This window comes from Cryptomeria japonica, chromosome 4, assembly GCF_030272615.1.
Source record: "Cryptomeria japonica chromosome 4, Sugi_1.0, whole genome shotgun sequence".
NCBI lineage: Eukaryota > Viridiplantae > Streptophyta > Pinopsida > Cupressales > Cupressaceae > Cryptomeria > Cryptomeria japonica.
Window position 1 is genome coordinate 631534330 of NC_081408.1, and position 6843 is coordinate 631541172.

Sequence of the window (6843 nt, forward strand, 5' to 3'; positions counted from 1 at the left end):
AAATTGAGTAAAACTCCTTGTAAGGCCTCATGTGGGTTTTGGAAATGTTGGTTTGATGTTAGGGAAACATCCTAGGAGGTTTAGAGTGTGTAGATATCCACAAGTTTCAAAAATGCATTGGGGAGCAAAAGTTGTCAAGTTTGCTTGACCACTTTTTGGAACAATGTGAGCAACTTTTGAGAAAATGATCAAATCGGTGGCTAGAGAATTGAGGGATTCTTGGTTGTGAGGGAGTAGGAATATATAAGGCTTTTCAAATAATTTTAAAAGGTTTGGAAGATCCAAAGAGAAAATTGAGGCGATTTCCAGATTTTGCATAAAAACTTGTTAAATTGCTTATAGCAGTCTATACTAGATGGATTGATTTTGGTACTGTTCTTTCATGGTGGTTTAGGATTCATTGTTGTGGTGCTTTAGAAGTAATAATTCCCTTCCATTATGCAAAATTAGTTGTGTATTTGAAATCTTCCTTAATTGTACTGCTCTCACCCTGAGCAAAGGGTTTAAGACCCTAGAAATGGCTCCAACTTGAATTCCCATTTTGTTTTCTCAATGGCCTTTGGAATTCAAGGAATGGAGTCTATGTATAGTGTAAATAATAATTTTTTTTTCCTGGAAGTTACATTGGAGAAATTTACTATCATGTCCTAGGCAAGTGCTGCCATAGCCTAGCTAGGGAACATGACTTCTGTTTTCATTATTGCTTGCAGGGATGATCAAATGTGATTGGGACAAGTGATTGGAATGGAAGATGGCTGTCTAGCAGAGTCTTAGTGTGAGTATGGAGGTCTGACAGAGTGTGGAGATCAGTAAAAACTACTGGAAGAAAGCTCATAGACCTTAAACCCTTGAAAAGTGCCATTTTGGGGGTTGTACCTATACGAACATATCAGACCATCCAACCTCCCGAATCATAAATAATGTCCAAATGGGTATCCAAATCAAAAAATATTTTAGGAGGTCCTTTGGAGGTTTTTTGCGAAAATGAGAAAAAACTGTGAAGGGTAGGGATTAAAGGGGCTCATAGGGCTATTAGGCCTTAAAAATAGGAACTTATGAAAGCGATGAAGAAATGAAGGGAAAAAAGCTACAAAACCACATGGTCGGAGTTGTTAAACCATCTCAGACTCCTCCTAGTCCTCTAAAAGTGAAGGTTAATGAATTTGACAACTTGATGGTTGAACTTACTCTAGTGAGTTCTAGCCTTGATTTGAGTAACTGGAGCAACCCAGTTGGTAGAGAGTTTTCCAAAAGAGTTTAGGTGTTGGAATTGATTCAAGAGGAGAGAAGGGCATAAAAAAATATGAAATCCCACAATAATACCTCTTTCTAACCTACAAACTAAATTACCACTCTTTTGAGAGAATCTCCCTATCAAAGTGGTATCAGAGCTAGTTAAGATTTGGGAAGGAACTAGTTGATGTTAGAGACTGAGTCAGTGGGTGAAAATAGTCTCAGGATGGTGACCAATTTGTAGAGTGAGCCAAAAGGGTAGAAGACCAAGAGGAAGAGAATAGACTCCTTAGGGAAACGTTGCAATGATTGGAGAACAAACTAGGTGAAGTAGAAGACAAGACTGAGAAGGTGACTATCAAAATCAATGAAGAAAAACTTGTACAAATAAGTGGTAGAAGAGGATGGAACACCTGAACCAGATCCTATTTTTCCCAAAGAACCTTTCCTTAAAGCCATCAAAGCCTTAGGAGGTAAGTCCCTAGAAGGAGTGCCACTTTTCGATGTAAAAATGGAACCAAAAGTGGTTATCGAGTGGATCGAAGGGTTAGAGAATCACTTTGAATGTGATGGAGTTAGTGAAGAACAAAGGGTGAAGGTATCCAAATCTAGATTGAGAAGAGCAGCCTTGACTTGGTGGAAGTTCATCCAAGAGGAAAGGTAAAAGGAGGGTAAGAACCCAATTGCCACTTGGAAAGGAATGCTAGCCAAGATGAGAGAAGCCTATATCCTAGGAGACTGTGAAATTCAATTACACAAGAGGAGACAAAATATGAGACAAAGAGAACTAAATGTGAGAAGCTACATTGAATAATTTCAAAAGTTGTGTTTGAGATCCAAGGTGGTAGAAGATGAAAGCATTAAGGTTGCCAGGTACTTGAATGGTTTGCGATGGAATATCCAAGAAGAGTTAAGTTTGTTGTGTCCTAGTACTATCCATAAGTGCTATCAATTGGTACTCAAGGTGGAAGAGAAGAGTAAAAAGAAATAGGAGCAAAGCAATAGAGGCAGAGGTAGGGGAAGAGATGGCAGAGGTCATAGAGGTAGCTATGGTGGAAGAGGTGTAGACCAAAGCTCCCAAGGGAAATCCAAGTTGGTAGTGCAAAGTGGGGATTCCAATAAAAAGAGAAGCTGCAGAGGAATGGAATCTAGCAACTCTTATAGAGGAAGGTCTAGTAGATTAGGAAGAGGGTCTTATTTCTCCACAATGAAATGCTACAATTGTCATCAAATTGGACACCCAGGCTATAGATGTCGTCAGAAGTCTCCTTCATCCCAAGGAGGTGAAAGGCGAGTAAGTTATATTCAGGAAGATGCAGAAAATGTGAAGACAACAAAAGTAAGCTTAGATTCTGAGGTTGGAGAGAATCTCATGATAAGAAGAGTTTTGATCAAGGAACCAATAAAGGAGGAACCTAGTCAAAGGAGATCCTTGTTTAGGATAAAGTGCAAGATCATGGGCAAGGTGTGTAGAGTGGTGGTGGATTCAGAATCCACTGATAACATAGTGTCAAAAGAAGCAGTAAGAAAACTCAAACTACAAAGAATCCCACATAGTGATCCTTATAGAGTTACTTGGATCAACAAGGGGCAAAATGTTTTGGTGAATGAGAAAAATTGGGTAGAGTTCACCATAGGATGCTACAAAGACAAGATTTTGTGTGATATCTTGCGAATGGATGCATGCCACCTACTCCTAGGTAGGCCTTGGAAATTTGATAAAAAGGCAATACACCATGAAGAAAATAATTCCTATACCTTTCAAAAAGACGGAGTTACCTATAAAATCCAATCCATAGGAGATGAAGAAGAGAACAGATCAAAAGGTTCAAATGTGTTACTAGTTGGTGAGAAGGAGTTTGTAAACACTCTCAAAGAAGGTGAAGGAGTGGGGTTTGCACTTGTTGTGAAACCAAGAGAGGAAAAGAAGGACAAGAAGGTTTATATCCCTATTGAAGTGCATCAAATACTCAAATAGTTCAAGGAGATCATAAGTGATGGAACACTTGCTACTTCAACTCCTCAACAAGCCATAAGTCATCAAACTGACTTCATACCCGAAGCCTCATTGCCTAATAAAGAAGCCTACAAAATGACTATGAAGCAAAATAAGGAAGTGGCTAAGCAAATCCAAGAACTTTTGGATACTGGTTTGATAAGGAAGAGCATTAGCCCATGTGTAGTCCCCACCATTTTGGCACCTAAGAAGGGAGGTACTTAGAGGCTTTGTACTGATTTAAGAGCCATCAACCAAATAAAAATCAGGTATAGGTTTCCCATTCTAAGAATTGCAGATTTGATGGATTATTTAGGGGGTGCTAAGTATTTAACCAAGATAGACCTCAAGAGTGGCTACCCTCAAATCAGAATCAGGGAGGGAGATGAGTGGAAGATAGCATTCAAAACCACATGGTAGGATTTGTTAAACCATCTCAGACTCCTCCTAGTCTCTTGCAAGTCAAGCTTAAAGAATTTGACAACTTGATGGTTGAACTTACTCTAGTGAGTTCTAGCCTTGATCTTGAGTAAGTGGAGCAACCTAGTTAGTAGAGAGTTTTCCAAAAGAGTTTAGGTATTGGAATTGTTTGAAGAGGAGAGAAGGGTGTAAACAAACACAAAATCCCATAATAATACCTTTTTCTAACCTACAAACCAAATTACCACTCTTTTGTGAGAATCTCCCTATCAAAGAAGGTCTCTATGAATGGCTTGTTATGCCATTTGGACTCACAAATGCCCCTAGCACATTCATGAGACTCATTAATACACTACTAAAAGATTACATTGGTTAATTTTTTGTTTTTTATGTAGATTAAATATTGATTTTTAGTAAGTTTAAAGAATAACATCTTAGGTATATAGAGATTGAAGCAATTATGTGATGAGCAACTAACTATCAATTTGGAGAAATGTGAGTTCATGAAACAGGAGTTAGTATATCTTGGGTTTGTAATCTCAAGTGGTGATTTGAAGATGGATACCTCAAAGGTTAAAGCCATAATCAGTTGGCCTACACCTAAAACAACAAGTGAAATGAGGAGTTTTCATGGTTTGGCACAATTTTATAGGAAGTTCATCAGAGGGTTTAGTGAGATATGTGCACCTATGTTAGATACAATCAAAGGAGGTGTAAATACTAAGTTTCAATGGAAAAACCAAAATTTCCAAAAACCATATGAGGCCTTACAAGGAGTTTTACCCATTTTTTCTAAATGATGCCATTTTAGGCTTACAAAGGCACATTGGCCAAAACTGAGAAAATAAGTTAACACTATAGACAATCAAACTACCAATAACCTTAAAACACACTTTAGGACCTACCAAAAGTCCTTTATTCACTCATTGATCCAATTGAGGATCATTCACTCTAGAATTGTGAAAATTCATCAAGAAATCTAGGGTGCTCCTGCACCATACTCCCCCAATGAGAAAAAAGTCAAGTGACTCCTTTAGGCAACAAAGAGAGGGAAATTCCAAAATTTAAAATTTTTTCTTCAGGTACCTAGTCTTCTTGAGGATTCTTGAATCCAACACCTTCTCGGATTATAGCATAGTTGGAGGTGGTAAAGGCAGGTCTGAAAGTGAGTGAGATACATTTGAGACTCTACTGCATTCCTCTGGAAGTGTACCCTTGTACTGCACCAAATCAGCAACATTAAAAATAGGAGACAAAGCTATGTCCCCGGGTAGATCAACTTTGTAAGAGTTTTTCCCATACTTAGCCAAGACCTTACAAGGTCCAATCCTTCTCATTTGAATATTGTTAGGGAAACATTTTTCAACCCTTGATTTTTTCAAGTGAACCATTACCAAGTCACCAATATAAAATTGTACATTCATCCTCTTTTCATCAACTTTGTCCTTGATTCTTTGAGAGTTTTCTTGTAAAGCCTGCCTAACTTGCTCATGAATCTCCTTCATGGACTAAGCCATGTCAATAGCATGTCCACTCCTCTGGTCCATACTTCCAATGTCTCTAATCTCCAACACACCTCTTGGATGAATCCCATAAACTACTTCAAAAGGACTCTTACCAGTTGATCTATTCATACTGTCATTGTAAGAAAATTCAGCTTGATGGATGATCTAATCCCAAGCTTTTCCATACTCCTTTGTCAAACATCTGAGAAGGTTCCCAAGTGTCCTATTTACCACCTTTATTTGGCCATCCATTTGGGGATGGTATTCTGAGCTAAAAGACAAGTTAGTACCTAATCTTTGCCATAAAGTTTTCCAAAAATGACCAATGAATTTGGTATCTCTATTTGACACTATATTGATTTGTAAACCATGAATTCTAATGAATTCCTTTAAAAAAAAATGAGAAAAATGGCTAGTATCATGAGTCACCTTACATGGAATGAATTGGGCCATTTTACTAAATCTATCTACCACAACATAGATACTATCAAATCTAGTTTTGGTCTTGGGTAAACCAACAACAAAATCCATACTTACATACTCCCATGGCCGGTTTGGGATAGGTAATGGCTGATAGAGACCAACATTAGAAGAGGTTCCCTTTTCCTTTTGACAAAAAATACATTGTTCAACATACTTTTTGATATCCCTTTGCATCTTTGGCCAATAGTATAATATTTGAACAAGTTCCAAAGTCTTATTCAACCCAAAATGACCACTTAAGCAACCATTGTACTTCTCTTGCATCAATTTCTCTCTCATGGACCCTCTTAGCACACAAAGCTATCCTCCTTTAAATAAAAGATCATCTTGCAAAGTAAAATCTGCATATTTACCATGAAAATGATTCCTAAAATCTTGGCAAACCTTGTAGATGGCAGCAAAATCTTCATCATCTTGATATAGCCCTTTGAAACTATCAACTCCAATGATTTTGAGCTGCACTTCTTGAACTATTAGCAACCTTCTACTTAATGCATCAGAAACCTTGTTTCATTGACCTTTCTTATGCTTAATGGTAAAAGTATAAGATTGCAAATACTCTACCCATTTGATATGCCTATGATTGAACTTTTATTCTGAGTTGAGGAAACTAAGAGCTTTGTTATCAGTATAAACCACAAATTATTTAGGTAATAACTAATGCCTTCATTTCCTAAGTGATTGAAGAAGTTCATATAACTCCAAATGATAGGAAGAATACCTTTTCCTGTCTTCATTGAGCTTTTCATTGAAAAAAGCAACCAGTCTATTGTCTTGACTTAGAACCACTCCAATTGTTGTGTTGCTTGCATCACATTCTATGGTGAAGAGTTTGTCAAAGCTTGGAAGAACAAGGACAGGTTGAGTAGCCACCTTTGTCTTCAAGCATTCAAATCCTTTTTGTCCCTCTTTTGTCCATTGAAACTTAGTATTTACACCTCCTTTGATGGTATCCAGTATAGGTGCACATATATCATTGAACCCTCCAATGGACTTCCTATAAAACTGTGCCAAATCATGAAAACTCCTCACTTCACTTGTTGTTTTAGGTGTAGGCCAACTGATTATGGCTTCCACCTTTGAGGTATCCATCTTCAAATCACCACTTGAGATTACAAACCCGATATACCAACTCCTATTTCATGAACTGACATTTCTCCAAATTGATAGTTAGTTGCTCATCACATAATTGCTTCAATACAATCT